Raw genomic sequence first — 20,768 nt, 5'->3', positions numbered from 1 at the left:
AGACACACAGTACACCATTGTGGGGAGAGATGGGGCCAAAGGACAGATAAAATCTTTTATGATTAAATTCTTCTTGTTTTACCTTAAAATATGAATTTTATTTCACAATATTTATACTTCAGTGTGAGTTTGTCACTCCCATTTTAAGGTATGTTTCTAATTGTGTAATGAAAAGCTTTGGTTTATGGAAATGGAATTTCAGTCATTAAAAAAAAGAAAAAAAGGAGGAGGAAGAATTGCTACAAGATGACAGAGTAAAAGAACATGAACTCACCCCTTCTTACAAAAACACTAAAATCACAAGTAAATGCTGAGCAACAATCAACAAACAAAATGATAGAACCTACCAAAAAAGATATGCTATAAACAAAAACAAAGAAGAAGCCACAATGAGACAGTAAGAGTGGCACAACTGTGATAAAATTGAATCCCATATTCACTGGATGGGTGACCCACCAACTGGAAAATAATTATATTATATCACAGAAATTCTCCCACAGAAGTGAAAGACCTGAGCCCCACATCAGGCCTTCCAGCCTGAGGATCTGGCAATAGGAGGAAGAGCCCCCAGAAAATCTGGCTTTGAAAGCCAGTGGGGTTTGATTGAAGGAATTCCACAGGACTGAGGGCAACAGAAACTCCACTTTTTGAGGGTTCACACAAGGTCTAGTGTACACCAGGACCCAGTGGAACAAAGCAGTGACTTCATAAGAGACTGGGCCAGACATAGCTGCTAATATTGGAGGTTCTTCTGTGGAGGCAGTGTGGCAGATGTGGCTCACTGTGGGGACAAAGACACTGGCAACAGCAGCACTGGGAAGTAGTCATTGGTGTTAACCCTCCTGGAGGCTGCCATTTCCCCAAGACCTAGCTCCACCCAACAGCCTGTAGGCTGCAGTACTGGGACAATTCAGGCCAAACAACCAAGAAGGTGAGAACACAGCCCCACTCATCAGCAGACAACTGGTTGAAACTATTTCTGACCATGGCCCTGCCTACCAGAGGGATAGGCTCCACCCGCAACTGAGCAGGAACAAATTCATCCCATCAGGAAGCCTGCACAAGCCTCTTAGACAAATTCATCCACCAGAGGACAGACAGCAGAAGCAAGAAGAACTACAACCATGCAGGCTGTGGAACCAAGACCACAAACACAGAAAGTTAGACAAGATGAGATGGCAGAGGAATATGTCCCAGATGAAGGAACAAAATAAAACCCCAAAAAAACAACTAAGTGAAGAAGAGATAGGCAATCAACCATAAAATGACAGTGAAGATGATCTAAGATCTCTGAAAAAGAATGGAGAAACAGATTGAGAAGATACAAGAAATGTTTAACAAAGACCTAAAAGAATTAAAGATAAACACAGATGAACAATACAATAACTGAAATGAAAAATACACTAGAAGGAATCAATAGCAGAGGAACTGAGGCAGAAGAATGGATAGGTGACCTGGGAGACAGAATGGTGGAAATCACCACTGTGGAACAGAATACACAAAAAAAGAATGAAAAGAAATGAAGACTGTCTAAGAGACCCCTGGGAAAACAAATGCACCAAAATTCACATTATAGGGTCTCAGAAGGAGAAGAGAGAGAGAAAGGACCTGCAAAAATATTTGAAGAGATAATAGCTGAAAACTTCCCTAACGTGGGAAAGGAAATAGTCACCCAAGCCCAGGAAGCACAGAGAGTCCCAGGCAGGATAAAGCCAAGGAGGAACACATCATGATGCATAGTAATAAAAGTGACAAAAATTAAAGACAAAGAAAAAATATTAAAAGCAACAAGAGAAAAGCAACAAATAACATACAAGGGAATTCCCATAAAGTTATCAGCTGATTTCTGAGCAGAAACTCGGCAGCACAGAAGAGGGCGGCAAAATATATTTAAAGTGTTGAAAGGGAAGAAGCTACAAGCAAGAATAGTCTACCCAGCAAAGCTCTCATTCAGATTTGATGGAGAAATCAAAAGCTTTGCAGACAAGCAATAGCTAAGAGAATTCAGCAACACTAGACCAGTTTTGCAACAGATGCTAAAGGAACTTCCCTAAGCAGAAAAGAAAAGGTCACTACTAAAAACAAGAAAATTAGAAATGCTCACATGTAAAGGCAAACATAAAGTAAAGGTAGGAAATCATCTGCACACAAATCAATATCACACCTAGCAATTCTGAGAAGAGTGCACAAATTCAGGATATTGGAAATGCATTTGAAATTAAAAGAGCAGCAAATTAAAACAATCTTCTTTATATATATACTGTTATATCAAATCCTCATGGTAAGAGCAAACTAAAAATCCACAATAGAAACACACACAAAAAAGAAAAAGTAATCCAAACACAACACTAAAGTGAGTCATCACATCACAAAAGAATAAAAGAGGAAGGGAAGAAAAAAGACTTACAAAAATCTACAATACACACACACACACACACACAAAGATCCAAACAAAAAATTAAGTTAGCCATCAATGCACAAGAAAAGAGAACAAAAGAGGAAGGGAAGAAAAAAGACCTACAAAAACAAATCCAAAACAATTAGCAAAATGGTAACAAGAATAAATATATTGATAACCACCTTAAATGTATATGGATTAAATGCTCCAACCAAAAGACATATACTGGTTGAATGGGTACAAAAACAAGACCTGTATATATGCTGTCTACAACAGACCCAGTTCAGATCTAGAGACATATAAAGACTGAAAGTGAGGGGATGGAAAAAGGTATTCCATGCAAAAGAAAATGAAACGAAAGCTGGAGTAACAATACTCATATCAGAAAATGTAGACTTTAAAATAAAGACTGCTACAAAATACAAAGAAGGACACTACATAATGATTGAGGGATCAAACCAAGAAGGTGATATAACAATTGTAAATATATATGCACCCAACATAAGAGCACCTCAATATATAAGGCAGATACTAACAGCCATAAAAGGAGAAATTGACAGTAACACAATAACAGTGGGGGACTTTAACACACCACTTTCATCAATAGACAGATTATACAAAAAGAAAATCAATAAGGATACACAAGCCTTAAATGACACATGACACCAGATGGACTTAATTGATATTTATAGAGCATTCTATCCAAAAGCAGTAGAAAACACATTCTTCTCAAGTGTACATCAAACATTCTCCAGGACTGGCCACATGCTGAGCTGCAAAGTGAACCTCGGTAAATTTAAGAAAATTGAAATCATATCAAGCAAGTTTTCTAACCACAATGTTATGAGATTAAAAATCAACAACAGGGGGCTTCCCTGGTGACGTAGTTGTTGAGAGTCCGCCTGCCGATGCAGGGGACATGGGTTCGTGCCCCAGTCTGGGAAGATCCCACATGCTGCGGAGTGGCTGGGGGCCCATGAGCCATGGCTGCTGAGCCTGCACATCTGGAGCCTGTGCTCCACAACAAGAGAGGCCACACAGTGAGAGGCCCACATACTGCAAAAAAAAAAAAAATCAACAACAGGAAAAAAGCTGTAAAAAACACTAACACATGGAGGCTAAACAACATACTACTAAACAACCAATGGATCACTGAAGAAATCAAAAAAGAAATCAAAAAATACCTACAGACAAATGAAAATGAAAGCATGACAATCCAAAACCTATGGGATGCAGCAAAAGTAGTTCTAAGAGGGAGGTTTATAGCTATAGAATCTTACCTCAGGAGGCATGAAAAAATCACAAACAACCTAACCATACACTTAAAGCAACTAGAGAAGGAAGAAAAAACAGAACTCAAAGTTAGTAGAAGGAAAGAAACCATAAAAATCAGAGCAGAAATAAATGAAAAAGAGATGAAAAAATCAATATCAAAAACCAATAAAACTAAAAGCTGGTTCCTTGGAAAAATAAACAAATTTGATAAACCTTTAGCCAGACTCATCAAGAAAAGAAAGGAGAGGGCTTAAATCAATAAAATTAGACATGAAAACGGAGAAGTTACAACTGACACCACAGAAATACAAAGGATCATGAGACTACTACAAGCAAATATATGCCAATAAAATAGACAACCTGGAAGAAATGGACAAATTCTTAGAATGGTACAATCTCCCAAGGCTGAACCAGGAAGAAGTAGACAATATGAACAGACCAATCACAAGTGCTAACATTGAAACTGTGATTAAAACTCTCAACAAACAAAAGTGCAGGACCAGATGGCTTCACAGGCAAATTCTACAAAACATTTAGAGAAGGGCTAATACATATCCTTCTGACACTGTTCCAAAAATTGCACATGAAGGAATACACCCAGACTCATTCTATGAGCCCACTGTCAACCTGATACCAAAACCAGACAAAGATAAAACAAAAAATGATAACTGAAGGCCAATGTCACTGATGATCATAGATTCAAAAATCCTTAAAGAAATACTGCAAATCCAAATCCAACAATCATACACCATGATCAAGTGGGATTTACCCCAGGGATGCAAGTATTTTTCAAGATCCTCAGATCAATCGGTGTGATATACCACATCAACAAGTTGAAGAATAAAAACCATATTATCATCTATAGATTCAGAAACAGGCTTTGGCAAAATTCAACATTTATTTATGATACAAACTCTCCAGAAAGTGGGCATAGAGGGAACCTACCTCAACATAATAAAGGTCATATATGACAAACCTACAACTAACAACATACTCAACAGTGAAAAGCTGAAAACATTTCCTCTGAGATCAGGAACAAGACAAGGATGTCACTCTCACCACTTTTATTCAACATCGTTTTGTAAGTCCCAGTCACAGCAATCAGAGAAGAAAAATTAAAAAAAAATAGAATCCAAAATGGAAAAGAAGTAAAACTTTCACTGCTGATGATGTGACACTATACATAGAAAATCCTAAGATGTCACCAGAAAACTACCAGAGCTCATCAATGAATTTGATGAAGCTGCAGGATACAAAATTAAAGCACAGAAATCTGTTACATTTCTATACATTAAAAATAAAAGAACAGAAAGAGAAATTAAAGAAACAATCCCATTTACCATTGCATCAAAAAGAATAAAATACTTAGGAATAAATACTTAGGAATAAACTTACCTAAGGAGCTAAAAGACCTGTACTCTGAAAACTATATGAAGCTGATGAAAGAAATCAAAGATGACACAAACAGATGGAAAGATATACCATGTTTTTGGATTGGAAAAATAAATATTGTCAAAATGACTATATTATCCAAGGCAATCTACGATGACATTTTTCACAGAACTAGAAAAAAAAATCTTAAAAGTTTTATGGAGAAACAAAAGATCCTGAATAGTCAAAGCAATCTTGAGAAAGAAAAATGGAGCTGGAGGAATCAGGCTCCCTGGCTTCAGACTATACTGCAAAGGTAGAGTCAACAAAACAATATGGTACTGGCACAAAAACAGAAGCATAGATCAATGGAACAGGATAGAAAGCCCAGAAATAAACCCACACACCCCTAGTCAATTAATGTATGACAAAGGAGGCAAGACTATACAATAGAGGAAAGACATTCTCTTTAATAAATAGTGCTGGGAAAACCGGGCAACTACATGTCAAAAAATGAAATCACAACATTCTTTAGCAACATACACAAAAATAAACTCAGAATGAATTAAAGACCTAAACATAAGACTGGATACTATAAAAATCTTAGAGGAAAACAAAGTGAGAACACTCTTTGACATAAATCACAGCAAAATCGTTTCTGATCTGTCTTCCAGAATAATAAAAATAATAACAAAAGTAAAAGATGGGACCTAATAAAACTCAAAAGCTTTTGCACATCAAAGGAAACCATAAACAAAACAAAAAGACAACCCACAGAATGGGAGAAAATATTTGCAAATGATGGGATCAACAAGGGATTTGTCTCCAAAATTTACAAACAGCCCATGTGGCTCAATATTAAAAAGACAATCAACCCAATCCAAAAATGGGCAAAAGACCTAAATAGATATTTCTCCAAAGAAGACATACCGATGGCCAAGAGAGACATGGAAAGATGCTCAGCATAGCTAACCATTAGAGAAATGCAAATCAAAACTACAATGAGATATCATCTCACACCAGTCAGAATGACCATCATCAAAAATAATCTATAAACAATAAATGCTGGAGAGGGTGTGGAGAAAAGGGAACCCTCTTACACTGTTGGAAGGTTCTTCTGGCTGGTCTAAATATTAAATTGACATGAGAGAGATTAACAGGAAAAAATCAAGCAAAAATTTAATAACAAGTAAACATGGCAGAGACCCTAAAAAGCTGAGTAACTCACCAAAATGGCTGAAGTCCTTGCTTTCAGTACCATCTTCATCTAAAGACAAAGGGGTATAGGGGTTTGGGATGTCAAAGGGGAGAAGGGAAATTGATATGGAAATAGAAAAGCTAATATTTTGTAAATAAATGTTTGCTGGGTCATTCAGAGACAATAGGACACAGAAAGGAATTTTAGTAAACAGACTTTGCTATGTTCCTCTCTGTTCACCACACTTAGTTCATACTGCAGTTATCTACGGTGATAGTTCTACTCTTGGAATAGGCCCTCTATTTAAATTATTCAGGCAGTTTAGACAGAGGTCAGAGTTTCTTCCTGAGTCTTTCTTTGGGCCTTGATCATTTTCACCTCAAAATAATCTCCATGCCAGAGACACATGAATATTGAATATGCTTTGGACTAATTTTGTTTCCATTCTTTCTAACCTCTTATGTACCAAGTCCTTCAGGCTCCCTCAGTTTTCTCTGAAATATCTGTATTGTCTTTGAATTTAGAAGCTGTTAGAATCAGATCTAAGAAGCCATGACCATGTCTCACTTAGGCAGCTGTAAATGAATTCCATTAATTTATTAGTGAATCCTTGCACATTTCACTAAGCAAGTTCCAATCAATTTGAGAATGTTCTTCCAGGAAAAAAATGTCCAGACACTAAAACAGACATCTGGAGGATATGTTAACTTTATTTTATTAAGTGACTTCACATGTCTTTTATACCATTATTTTAGTGTGGGATTTGCAAAACTAAATCCTTCAAGTAGCAAGTGTATCTATATTTTCAGGTGTCATCAACAGTTAGGACAACCACTGGAATCTTTTAAGAACACAAATGAAGAAGACTGAGTTGCTTTTTCCTAGGAGTGAAGCAGGTTTTATATTGTATTTCAAGATATTTTAACTCTGTTGTTTCTCAAGAATGTTTTGTCCCTGCCTTGCATTCTGTGTATACAAACATGAATATGTGAGACTGTATCTCTGACACTTCAACCCCACCCCATCTCTTTCTGTCTCTGTTTCTCTTAGTTGAAGAGAACTCCCATGTTTCTCATGTTAATAAATAAGACAAGCTGTTAGTCTTTATCTAATTACTAAACAAATGTTGCTTAAAGTAACAATAATTGGAACTATACACCTTTAAATATATTAACTAAAATGGAAAAATATTTTTCTATTTTTTGTGCATTTTATTATTTTTTTATACATCTTTATTGGAGTATAGTTGATTTACAATGTTGTTTCAGTTTCTGCTGTACAAAAAAGTGAATCAGCTATCCTGACACCATACAAAAAATAAACTCAAAATGGATTTAAGACCTAAATGTAAGGCCAGAAACTATCAAACTCTTACAGCATAACATAGGCAGAACACTCTATGACATAAATCATAGCAAGATCCTTTTTGACCCACCTCCTAGAGAAATGGAAATAAAAACAAAAATAAACAAATGGGACCTAATGAAACTTCAAAGCTTTTGCACAGCAAAGGAAACCATAAACAAGACAAAAAGACAAACCCCAGAATGGGAGAAAATATTTGCAAGTGAAGCAACTGACAAAGGATTAATCTCCAAAATATACAAGCAGCTCATGTAGCTCAATATTGAAAAGTCATTTTTTCTTGTTAAAATTTAGTTTTTTTGAAAATTTGACCAAAAAATTAGGTGAAGTAAAAACAACAAAGGAACTCAACATAAGACAATATATCTTTAAGACTGAATCAACTCTTCTTTGTAAAATTTAATCATGAGCATTTTATGCTCATGAGTTTAAATAATTTAATTTATCAGATTATTTAATTAAATTTAATTATTTAGAAATTTAAATAATAAAAGCAGTTTGTTCTGTAGGAAATTAATAACTGAAACCCATAAACTCAATTTAATTCTGTTTGGAAAATACTCAAGGAAATTTCATTAATATTAGTAAAATTTACATGAAAATATCTTTACAACATCCTTAGAGTCAAAATATGAGCCCCGGTAGAGTGGATACCCTTAAATCCAACTTGAGATAGATTACAGATTTAAACATAACAGGCAAATAAATAAAGCTTTTATAAGAGAACTTAGGAAAAATATTATCAAGACCTCATAGTAGGTAAAAATTCTTAAACAGAATAGAAAAAGTCCTAATTATAGGAATTAAAAAAAAATATGTTCATCAAAAAATATCTCTAAGAGTGAAAAAGCAGTCCAATAGGAGAGGAAGAAGATCATTGAAAAGAATATGTTCAACAAAGGATTCATAACCAGAATATAGAAAGAATTTCTAACCATCAGTTTGAAAACTCAACCCAATGTAGAAATGAACAAAAGTCTTAAACAGGCACCTAATAAAAGAGGATATCCAAGTGGCTGATAAACATGTAAAAATTAATCACAGGGAAATAAAAATTAAAACCATAATGCAATTTACCAGAACTCAGCACAATAATTAAAGTGAAATGTAGAGACAATATCAAACTGCCGACATGGATATGGAGTAACAATCTCTCATGCATTGCTGGTATAAGAGTAAATTGATACAACTGTTTTGGAAAATAGTTTAGAATATCTACTAAAGCTGAACATATGCACACCTTCTGACCCAACAAGTCTACTTGCATACCCAAAAGAATGAGCTTCTATCTATCAAAAGATATGTGAGAGCGAGGGCTGCCCTGGTGGCACAGTGGTTGAGAGTCTGCCTGCCAATGCAGGGGACAAGGGTTCATGCCCCAGTCTGGGAAGATCCCACATGCCGCAGAGCGGCTGGGCCCATGAGCCATGGCCGCTGAGCCTGTACGTCCAGAGCCTGTGCTCTGCAATGGGAGAGGCCACAACAGTGAGAGGCCCGCATACCACAAAAAAAAAAAAAAAAAAAAATTCCTGGGAAATAAAAATCTGGAAAAAAAAGAAAAAAGATATGTGAGAGAATTATTGACAATGACACTATTTATAATTACTTCAGAATGAAAACTACCCAAAAGACTATCAAGAATTAGAATGGGGCTTCCCTGGTGGCGCAGTGGTTGAGAGTCTGCCTGCTGATGCAGGGGACACAGGTTCGTGCCCCGGTCTGGGAAGATCCCACATGCCGCGCAGGTGCTGGGTCCGTGAGCCATGGCCGTTGAGCCTGCGCATCTGGAGCCTGTGCTCGGCAACAGGAGAGGCCACAACAGCCCACGCACTGCAAAAAAAAAAAAAGAATTAGAATGGATAAATATATTATCATATATTCACAAACAGCATACTATATAACAACTAAAATGGATGAGCTCTGAATACATGAAACATTGTGGATGAACCTCACAGGCATATTATTGAGTGAAAGTAATTCTATAGGATTAGAAGTTAGGATAGTGGCAAAGTTAATCTATAGGATTAGAATTTAGGTTAGTGGTTTCCCTTAGTCTTGGTAGTGATCAGGAGACATGGACATGGAGGTGCCTTCCACAGTCTGACATGTTCTGTTTCTTGATCTGTGTGACAATTACATGTGTGTTCACTTTCTTGAAAAGTATATGAGAATGATTTCTATACTTTTCTTGGAAATTGAGTATGATTTGAGTACTTTTCTTATATTCATGCTATATCTCTAAAGTGGAAAACAAAACAAAACGTACTGAAATTAATATATTTTAAATGTCCCCTCACTCTACCCTCCAATATCTGTCTTAGGAGAAAATAAGAATAAATATCTATAATCCCTGAAAAAGAAACATTCTATAACAATTCCTCTCCCTTCCCAATTAAGGTAGATGCCTGGAGTCTATAATGGGAAGTACATTAAGTTGAACTTATTTTTCTACTAAAGAAGGAAAATGTTAGGGAGAAGCGTCTGTGAAAAATTTCTGACATCTTCCCAAAAGAAGAAGTGCCCTGGAGAATGTGTGTCCTGTAAGAAGACCTCTTTTATTGTCATGGCAAGGAGAAAGGGGTGAGTGAGGAACTCCAGAAAGACAGTTGCAATACTCCCTAAAGCTAGAAGTCATTGAACCATTGCAAGGCCAGGAAAGGGGTAAGAGGAAGAGATGTACAAAGAAAATTTCCTGTGGTAAACTTTGAATAGTTAAAATATGATGAAAAGAGATCTAATATCCTTGGGTGGAGAGCTGCAAAACTGCAAAAAGTTATGAAGAAGGTTGTAGTGAACCACTCCTAACTGTCCACTGAAGACAATTTCCAATGGCCATAAAGTCAAACTGTATATTCTAAAATATTTACATCTGAAAATAAGGATTTATAAATTATGTGAAGCATATACATGAGCACCCAATCATATTCTTAAAGTATAACTTTCCCATTTGTTTGTAGAATGACTTGGTCTCCAAGATTTGCTTTTTACAGTGGTTGGCACATGAAAGCCTTTGTATAGCATCCTGAGAATCCAGGGTTTTGGCCACGTAGGAATCTTACCATGATGCATAGTACTTTCTGAAAAACGAAACTATCAGAACAAGTGAGTTCTTGATAGAGAGTTTTCCATAGGAACCTAATCATATATTTTTTTAATGACTAGAATGCAAAAACAATATTGAAACACTTGATATAGTCCATTTTCATTTATTGACAGTATCTCATTCTCTTCTAAATTCCTCCTTCCCTTTTGTGATCTCACTAACCTAAGACAGATCTCACTAACCTAATGCCTACTGAGTGGAAAATTGAGACAATTATTCAGATAATTTAGGCTAAAATAATAGCATACAGCATAGTTGACTGATTGTATTATTTTTTACAATATTGATTTTATTGATAATAATAAATAACTGAATAACTTTAATAACTGTTCACTTGATCTTGAAATTCACACACAAAGACAGCTTCCAGTGATTATCAAACAAAAGATGAAATTTTCAAGTCTTTTTGGAGCATTCAATTTCTTTTTGTCCTATAACATGACAGTGAGGCTATTTTCATGACCCTGTCAATCACTGCATTCAGAGGCAGGCTGAAATTTTTCTTGAAGCTCTTGCCCTTTCTAGACAATGAGGAATTACTTGACCTGAGCCTGATCAATGTTGTATCAGAAGAGATATTTGTGAAAACTAATGATAACCTCAGGTGTGCTTCAACATTTACATTTCCTACTAAATTAATACATCCTCCTGAAAAAGCTGGATATGTGCATATTTAGATAATTTTTATTAGCTAATGAATTAGAATACAGTGAAAGTGAACACCTTCCAAATCACTAGTTTACATACTCAATTAAAACTCTGTAACTTTCATTTAATATGCAAAATAATGATCTTGCGATTTGGGGATTAGAGGAATTTTGTTAGGGAGCTAGAAAATACTGATATCATGAGCTTCTTTTACAGATTTTGTGAATCATATATATGGAAACAGTTGTTCTATATGTTTTAAAGGTTTGGGACAGAGAAAGAGGGGCCCAGGCTTTGGGAAAAGTGACAATTTTTCAAATCTCCTCCACTTATATGTTAACTTTAGTCTCAAAAAAAAAAAAAAAACCCTGAAAATGAGGTCCTGTCTCCTTGATCAGGAGATAAAAAGTTCTCCAGGAGTTATAGATGGGGACATGTGTCAGAGACCACATTATAAGTTGGGGATAATGAACCCCTGTGTTTTGCCAGAACTTCTCACTTAAGAAGAAATGTGTCTGTACTTGTTCAAACCTTTCTTGGTATTTTTTAATGCTTTAAAGTATATTCAGTGTATTTGAACACATGTTTTTAATTCCTCATTGCTGTTCCATGAGTTAGGAAGGTTAGCTTACAAACTTCATTTTTAAGTGGAAATACTGAGTTCCAAGTGACCTGAGGGCTCAAGACTCTGTGTCCAAAGTCGCACAGAGTAGAAATGGTAACTCTTGACTAGGTACTGCCTGAGTCTCCTTGGGCCTGCTGTCTGATGTCTTAACAAAATGCCAAAGTGTGACTCACTCCATGTAGTCACGTGTGGCATTATATGAAGGAAAGAAAAACAATGAGTCTGGAAGTGGCGAGGCCTTGCTTATTCTGTACTCACCATTTCAGAGTCAAGGGCACATCTCATATATTTTCTTTCTCAACTATGGTTATGGATATTGATATGAAATTGTTTTGTGGTGGTGGTGGTTGTGTTTTTAAAGTCATGTTCCTTTGTGGCCTATAAAATATGCAGAAACATATATTTTTGATATATACAGATAATAATACAACTTACATGTGTCATGTTATCTTTATCCTTGTGATTACTTGACTGGATGAATTAGAAATTCAATAAACCAGATTAAGAAAAATTAATTGTCAAAATATATTTGTTTAGCACCTGGTTCTGTGTTACATACTGTGCAAGATACAGAAAAATCTGAAATATGGTTCCAATCCTGGTACTGACCATATTTTATGAGGTGAGATATTCATGCATGAAACCAAGAACAAATGAAATTCCAAAATACTTTGTTGACAGTAAGGATGAAGTGAGAAATCAGTATGATAAGAACCACTATCAGATAGAGGCTAAATGCAGGAGCCCTGGAGCTGGACTGTCCAGATTCAAACCCTAGTTCCACCAGTCACTAGCTCTGTGGCCTCACTTTTAGCCTCCCTTTACCTCAGTTTTCTTATGTGCCAAATAGAGATAATAATGTCAGCTATTAGAGCAACTGTGAAGATTAAATTAATTAAAATATATAATAGAGAAATCAAGATGGCAGAGGAGTTGGAAGACGTGGAGTTCATCTCCCTCTACAAATGCATCAAGAATACATCTACAGATGGAAAAACTTTCACAGAACACCAGCTGAACAGTAGCAGAAGACCTCAGACACCAGAAAGGACAAAAAAGATCCCCACATAACCAGGTAGGATAAAAGAAAGAAGGGAAAAAGAAGAAGAGAAGAGGTGGGATGGGATCTGTGCACCTGGGAGGGGAGCTGAAGCAGAGGAGATGATCCCACATCTGGGGAAGCTCCCTCACTGACAGGGAAATCAGTTGAGACAGAAGGGGAGTATCAGAGGAGGGCTAAACGACTGGCCTTTGGCAGACAGAACAGAGTGAGACCTACACAGACAGTCCATGCCACAGCCCTGCATGCCCCAGACTGGGACGTGTGTCCACTGGTGCACATGGGCTGAGAGCTGGAACGTGGGGATTGGAGAGCAAGCCCTGGGGAGGACAGCTGTTGGCTGTGAGGTGACAGCCTGAGGGGTTGGGAGGGAGGTAATCCACAACGAGGAATTCTTGTGGAGGAAACCCAGACTGCCATAGAAGAAAGGCACCACTGTTGAGTGATATGCAGGTGGTGGAGCTGTCATTGCAGACTCTCTCTCCCCACACGTTGGTCTCCTGTCCCACCAGGCATTAAGAAAAGCCCCTACCAGAGCTGACCTTCTTGTGCCTGCCACGAGGCACTAGGAGAAGCCCCCACCAGGGCTGACCTTCTCACACCAACCACCAGGTGATAGGAAAGGCTCCCACTAGGGCTGCATTGCTCACAGTTTTCCATGCACCTGTCACCACCAGGGCCCTAATGACCCCAGCAGCTGTGCCACCTCCACACCCTGTCCTCACGGGGACAGATTCAAGTGCTCTGCGGCAGCCTCGAGAGCACACTCCTGTGCATGGCCCACACACAAAGGTGGGGAGAAAACCACAGCTGAGCACCAGAGGTGGGGCGACTAAGGAAGAGGAAAAAAAATCTTTCTGTACACAGACGACAGATTAACCCCCCACAATTGGCTTGGTAAACCTGCATCTATGGAATATCTGAATGGACAACGAGTATTCCCACAACTGGAACTGGTCTAGTTCTAGTAGCTATGGACTTTCAGGACTAGTACAAATGGGAATTGGGCCAGGTCAGAGTCTGAGCTGCCCCCACTGTTCCCACAGCAGGTACAGAGAACCTACATAGATGTATTAGAGGGCCTCCTGGGGAGATGGAGGTTGGCTGTGACTCTTAGTGGGAGCAAGAACACAGACAGCTGACACTCTAGGAAAATAATTATTACTATTTTTTAATGTGTTGTTTTGTTCTATTGTTGTGTTTTTTTTAATTTGTTGTTACTTTTATTTTCATTTAGTTTTTTTAAATTTTTTAATATATTTTTATTTGTTATATTTCTATTTCTACTTTACTTTTTTTGTTCTGTATTCTTCCTTGTTTTCTTTCTTTGTTCTAATTTGTTTTTATATTTTATTTTGTTCTATTTGTTCTTATCTTTTTTTTGTCATTTTTCTATTGCTTTTTTTTTGTGTGTGGGGGGGTATGCGGGCCTCTCACTGCTGTGGCCTCTCCCTCTGAGGAGCAGAGGCTCTGGATGCACAGGCTCAGCGGCCATGGCTCACAGGCCCAACCACTCTGTGGCATGTGAGATCTTCCCGAACCAGGGCACGAACCCGCGTCCCCTGCATCAGCAGGCAGACTCTCAACCACTGCGCCACCAGGGAAGCCCTCTATTGCTTCTCTATGTTTGTTTTGTTTCCTTCATTTTTTCATTCAGTTTCCATTCTGCTATTTTTAAAAATTATTTTTCATTTTTGTAAATTTTGTGGTCAATTATTTGATTTCATTTGGGATTCTTTTGATTGGTGGTTCTCTTGTTTTTCGTTTTCTCTATTTTTGGTTTTTATTTTGTACATGAGTGTTTTTCCTTCTTGTTGTTTTTTTGTTTTTTATTTTGTTTGGTTTCGCTTTTATCACATGTCTGGAGTTATGTATGTCCGTTTGTTTGTTTTTATTTTATTTTATTTTTTTAACATCTTTATTGGAGTGTAATTGCTTTACAATGGTGTGTTAGTTTCTGCTTTATAACAAAGTGAATCAGCTATACATATACATATGTTTCCATATCTCTTCCCTCTTGCGTCTCCCTCACTCCCACCCTCCTTATTCCACCCCTACAGGCGGTCACAAAGCACCAAGCTGATCTCTCTGTGCTATGTGGCTGCTTCCCGCTAGCTATCTACCTTACATTTGGTAGTGTATATATGTCCATGTCTCTCTCTCACTTTGTCACAGCTGACCCTTCCCCCTCCCCATATCCTCAAGTCTGTTCTCTAGTAGGTCTCTGTTTTTATTCCTGTCTTACCCCTGGTTCTTCATGACATTTTTTTTTTCTTAAATTCCATATATATGTGTTAGTATATGGTATTTGTCTTTCCCTTTGTGACTTACTTCACTCTGTATGACAGACTCTAGGTCTATCCACCTCATTACAAATAGTTCAATTTTGTTTCTTTATAAGGCTGAGTAATATTCCATTGTATATATGGGCTACATCTTCTTTATCCATTCATCCAATTATGGACGCATAGGTTGTCTCCAACTCGAGGCTATTGTACATACAGCTGCAATGAACATTTTGGTACATGACTCTTTTTGAATTATGGTTTTCTCAGGATATATGCTCAGTAGTGGGATTGCTGGGTCATATGGTAGTTCTATTTGTAGTTCTTTGAGGAACCTCCATACTGTTCTCCATAGTGGCTGAACAAATTCACATTCCCACCAGCAGTGCAAGAGTGTTCCCTTTTCTCCAAACCCTCTCCAGCATTTATTATTTCTAGATTTTTTGATGAGGGCCACTCTGACTGGTGTGAGATGATATCTCATTGTAGTTTTGATTTGCATTTCTCTAGCGATTAATGATGTTGAGCATTCTTTCATGTGTTTGTTGTCAGTCTGTATATCTTCTTTGGAGAAATGTCTATTTAGGTCTTCTGTCCATTTTTGGATTGGGTTGTTTGTTTTTTTGTTATTGAGCTGCATGTTCTGCTTCTAATTTTGGAAATTAATCCTTTGTCAGTTGCTTCATTGGCAAATATTTTGTCCCATTCTGAGGGTTGTCTTTTAGTCTTGTTTATGGTTTCCTTTGCTGTGCAAAAGCTTTGAAGTTTCATTAAGTTCCATTTGTTTATTTTTGTTTTTATTTCCATTTCTCTAGGAGGTGGGTCAAAAAGGATCTTGCTGTGATTTATGTCATAGAATGCTCTGCCTATGTTTTCCTCTAAGAGTTTGATAGTTTCTGGCCTTACATTTTGGTCTTTAATGCATTTTGAGCTTATTTTTGTGTATGGTGTTAGGGAGTGATCTAATCTCATACTTTTACATGTACCTGTCCACTTTTCCCAGCAGTACTTATTGAAGAGGCTGTCCTTCACTGTACATTCCTGCCTCTTTTATCAAATATAACGTGACCATATGTGTGTGGGTTTATCTCTGGGATTTGTATCCTATTCCATTGATCTGTCTTTCTTCTTTTGTGACAGTACCATACTGTCTTGATTACTGTAGCTTTGTAGTATAGTCTGAAGTCAGGGAGCCAGATTTCTCCAGCTCCGTTTTTTGTTCTCAAGATTGCTTTTGCTATTCGGGGTCTTTTGTGTTTCCATACAAATTGTGAATTTTTTTGTTCTAGTTCTGTGAAAAATTCCAGTGGTAATTTGATAGGGATTGCATTGAATCTATAGATTGCTTTGGGTAGTAGAGTCATTTTCACAATGTTGATTCTTCCAATCCAAGAACATGGTATATCTCTCCATCTATTTGTATCATCTTTAATTTCTTTCATCAGTGTTTTATAATTTTCTGCATACAGGTCTTTTGTCTCCTTAGGTAGGTTTATTCCTAGATATTTTCTTCTTTTAGTTGCAGTGGTGAATGTGAGGGTTTTCTTAATTTCATTTTCAGATTTTTCATCATTATTGTAGAGGAATGCCAGAGATTTCTGTGCATTAATTTTGTATCCTGCTACTTTCCCAAATTCATTGCTTAGCTCTAGTAGTTTTCTGGTAGTATCTTTAGGATTTTCTATGTATAGTATCATGTCATCTGCAAACAGTGACAGCTTTACTTCTCCTTTTCTGATTTGGATTCCTTTTATTTCCTTTTCTTCTCTGATTGCTGTGGCTAAAACTTCCAAAACTATGTTGAAGAAGAGTGGTGAGAGTGGGCAACCTTGTCTTGTTCCTGATCTTAGTGGAAATGCTTTCAGGTTTTCACCATTGAGGATGATGTTGGCTGTGGGCTTGTCATAAATGGCCTTTATTATGTTGAGGAAATTTCCCTCTATGCCTACTTTCTGCAGGGTTTTTATCATAAATCAGTGTTGAATTTTGTCAAAAGCTTTGTCTGCATCTATTGAGATGATCATATGGTTTTTCTCCTTCAATTTGTTAATATGGTTTATCACGTTGATTGATTTGCATATATTGAAGAATCCTTGCATTCCTGGAATAAACCCCACTTGATCATGGTGTATGATCCTTTTAATGTGCTGTTGGATTCTGTTTGCTAGTGTTTTGTTGAGGATTTTTGCATCTATGTTCATCAGTGATATTGGCCTGTAGTTTTCTTTCTTTGTGACATCCTTGTCTGGTTTTGGTATCAAGGTGATGGTGGCCCCGTAGAAGGAGTTTGGGAGTGTTCCTCCCTCTGCTATAGTTTGGAAGAGTTTGAGAAGGATAGGTGTTAGCTCTTCTCTAAATGTTTGATAGAATTTGCCTGTGAAGCCATCTGGTCTTGGGCTTTTTTTGTTGGAAGATTTTTAATCACAGTTTCAATTTCAGTGCTTGTGATTGTTCTGTTCATATTTTCTATTTCTTCCTGATTCAGTCTTGGCAGCTTGTGCATTTCTAACAATTTGTCCGTTTCTTCCGGATTGTCCATTTTATTGGCATAGAGTTGCTTGTAATCATCTCTCATGGTCTTTTTTATTTCTGCAGTGTCAGTTGTTACTTCTCCTTTTCATTTCTAATTTTATTGATTTGAGTCTTCTCTCTTTTTTTCTTGATGAGTCTGGCCAATGGTTTATCTATTTTGTTTATCTTCCCAAAGAACCAACTTTTAGTTTTATTGATCTTTGCTATCATTACCTTCATTTTTTTTCATTTATTTCTGATCTGATTTTTACGATTTCTTTCCTTCTGCTAACTTTGAGGATTTTTTTGTTCTTCTTTCTCTAATTCCTTTAGGTGCAAGGTTAATTTGTTTACTCGAGATGTTTCCTGTTTCTTAACGTGAACTTGTATTGCTATAAACTTACCTCTTAGAACTGCTTTTGCTGCATCCCATAGGTTTTGGCTCATCGTGTCTCCATTGTCATTTGTTTCTATGTATTTTTTTATTTCCTCTTTGATTTCTTCAGTGATCACTTCGTTATTAAGTAGTGTATTGTTTAGCCTCCATGTGTTTGTATATTTTACAGATCTTTTCCTGTAATTGATATCTAGTTTCATAGCATTGTGGTCAGAAAAGATACTTGATACAATTTCAATTTTCTTAAATTTACCAAGGCTTGATTTGTGACCCAAGATGTGATCTACCCTGGAGGATGTTCCATGAGCACTTGAGGAAAATGTGTATTCTGTTGTTTTTGGATGGAGTGTCCTATAAATATCAATTAAGTCCATCTTCTTTAATGTATCATTTAAAGCTTGTGTTTCCTTATTTATTTTCATTTTGGAGGATCTGTCCATGGGTGAAAGTGGGGTGTTAAAGTCTCCTACTATGAATGTGTTACTGTCGATTTTCTCTTTTATGGCTGTTAGTATTTGCCTTATGTATTGAGGTGCTCCTATATTGGCTGCATAAATATTTACAATTGTTATATCTTCTTCTTGGCTCGATCCCTTGATCATTATGTAGTGTCCTTCTTTGTCTCTTCTAACATTCTTTATTTTAAAGTCTATTTTTTCTGATATGAGAATTGCTACTCCAGCTTTCTTTTGGTTTCCATTTGCATGGAATATCTTTTTCCATCCTCTTACTTTCAGTCTGTATGTGTCTCTAGGTCTGAAGTGGGTCTCATGTAGACAGCATATATATGGGTCTTGTTTTTGTATCCATTCAGCCAATCTGTGTCTTTTGGTGGGAGCTTTTAGTCCATTTATATTTAAGGTAATTATCGATATGTATGTTCCTATTCCCATTTTCTAAATTGTTTTGGGTTCATTATTGTAGGTCTTTTCCTTCTCTTGTGTTTCTTGCTTAGAGAAGTTCCTTTAGCATTTGTTGTAAAGCTGGTTTGGTGGTGCTGAACTCTCTCAGCTTTTCCTTGTCTGTAAAGTTTTTAATTTCTTCATTCAATCTCAATGAGATCCTTGCTGGGTACAGTAATCTTGGTTGCATGTTTTTCTCCTTCATCACTTAAAATATGTCCTGCCACTCCCTTCTGGCTTGCAGAGTTTCTGCTGAAATTTCAGCTGTTAACCTAATGGAGATTCCCCTCTGTGTTATTTGTTGTTTTTCCCTTGCTGCTTTTAATATGCTTTCTTTGTATTTAATTTTTGACAGTTTGATTAATATGTGTCTTGGAGTATTTCTCCTTGGATTTATCCTGTGTCGGACTCTCTGTGCTTCCTGGACTTGATTAACTATTTCCTTTCCCATATTAGGGAAGTTTTCAACTATAATCTCTTCAAATATTTTCTCAGTTCCTTTCTTTTTCTCTTCTTCTTCTGGAACCCCTATAATTCGAATGTTGGTGCATTTAATGTTGCCCCAGAGGTCTCTGAGACTATCCTCAGTTCTTTTCATTCTTTTTTCTTTATTCTGCTCTGCAGTAGTTATTTCCACTATTTTATCTTCCAGGTCACTTATCCATTCTGCCTCAGTTATTCTGCTATTGATCCCATCTAGAGTACTTTTAATTTCATTTATTGTGTTGTTCATCATTGTTTGTTTCATCTTTAATTCTTCTAAGCCCTTGTTAAATGTTTCTTGCATTTTGTCCATTCTATTTCCAAGATTTGGAATCATCCTTACTATCATTATTCTGAATTCTTTTTCAGGTAGACGGCCTATTTCCCCTTCACTTGTTAGGTCTGGTGCATTTTTATCTTGCTCCTTCATCTGCTGTGTGTTTTTTTGTCTTCTCATTTTGCTTATCTTACTGTGTTTGGGGACTCCTTTTTGCAGGCTGCAGGTTTGTAGTTCCCATTTTTTGATATCTGTCTCCAGTGGCTAAGGTTGGTTCAGTGGGTTGTGTAGGCTTCCTGGTGGAGGGGACTAGTGCCTGTGTTGTGGATGAGGCTGGATCTTGTCTCTCTGTTTGGCAGGTCCACATTTGGTGGTGTGTTTTGGGGTGTTTGTGAACTTATTATGATTTTAAGCAGCCTCTCTGCTAATGGGTGTGGTTGTGTTTCTGTTTTGCTAGTTGTTTGGCATAGGGTGTCCAGCAGTGTAGCTTGCTGGTCATTGAGTGAGGCTTGGTGCTGGTGTTGAGATGGAGATCTCTGGGAGATTTTTGCCATTTGATATTATGTGGAGCTGGGAAGTCTCTTTTTGACTAGTGTCCTGAAGTTGGCTCTCCCACCTCAGGCACAGCACTGACTCCTGGCTGCAGCACCAAGAGCCTTTCATCCACATGGCTCAGGATAAAAGGGAGAAAATGTAGAGAGAAATAATTAGTAGAAGTAGGAAGAAGGAAAGAAGGAAAGAAAGGGAGGAAGGAAGGAAGGAAGGAAGGAAGAAGGAAAGAAGAAAAGAAGGAAAAAAGGAAAAAAGGAGGGAGGGAGGGAGGGAGAGATGGTGGGAGGAAGGAAGGAAGGAAGAAAGGTGGGAAGGAAG

Source organism: Stenella coeruleoalba, assembly GCF_951394435.1.
Source record: "Stenella coeruleoalba genome assembly, chromosome: 14".
In the NCBI taxonomy this organism is placed as follows: Eukaryota; Metazoa; Chordata; class Mammalia; order Artiodactyla; family Delphinidae; genus Stenella; species Stenella coeruleoalba.
This window is presented reverse-complemented; position numbering follows the sequence as displayed.